The sequence below is a fragment of the Schistocerca nitens genome, chromosome 2 (assembly GCF_023898315.1).
Source record: "Schistocerca nitens isolate TAMUIC-IGC-003100 chromosome 2, iqSchNite1.1, whole genome shotgun sequence".
NCBI lineage: Eukaryota > Metazoa > Arthropoda > Insecta > Orthoptera > Acrididae > Schistocerca > Schistocerca nitens.
The window spans coordinates 153,490,528-153,491,055 of record NC_064615.1 but is presented as its reverse complement, the minus strand read 5'-3'; the positions used below and the strand labels follow the sequence as shown (position 1 = coordinate 153,491,055).

General features: G+C 49.1%; 1 non-coding gene across 1 annotated transcript; it reads right to left on the bottom strand.

Annotated features, from left to right (window-relative positions):
* Positions 1–213: 213 nt before the first annotated feature.
* On the bottom strand, positions 214–288 carry Trnas-cga (transfer RNA serine (anticodon CGA)). The gene has a single exon. It is a non-coding gene; the product is annotated as a tRNA-Ser (tRNA).
* Positions 289–528: the final 240 nt, after the last annotated feature.

Sequence of the window (528 nt, the reverse complement as noted above, 5' to 3'; positions counted from 1 at the left end):
CTAACTAACCCAAGGACATCACACACATCCATTCCCGAGGCAGGATTTGAACCTGCACCCGTAGCGGTCACGCGGATCCAGACTGAAGCGCCTAGTACCCCTCGGCCAGCCTGGCCGGCACGGCACTTTGAACAGTGGACGCTACCAGAATGAAATTTTCACTCTGCAGCGGAGTGTGCGCTGATATGAAACTTCCTGGCAGATTAAAACTGTATGCCCGACCGAGACTCGAACTCGGGACCTTTGCCTTTCGCGGGCAAGTGCTCTACCAACTGAGCTACCGAAGCACGACTCACGCCCGGTAAAGCTGTGAGTACCACTATTGTTTCGAAGCTGTTGCGACTAGATTTGTATTGTCAGTACGAAAGCCGTCGCGACTTGATTAAGACGTGTAAAGTAAATACCTGAGCGAAATGTACCTCCTTCGAGAAATAATCGCAATAGTGGAGGCGTAATTGTCAACAGGTTCATTTAAGGAATTGCAGCACATTTATGTAAAGAAGTTTTCTGGCTTTTCCATTGTACCAA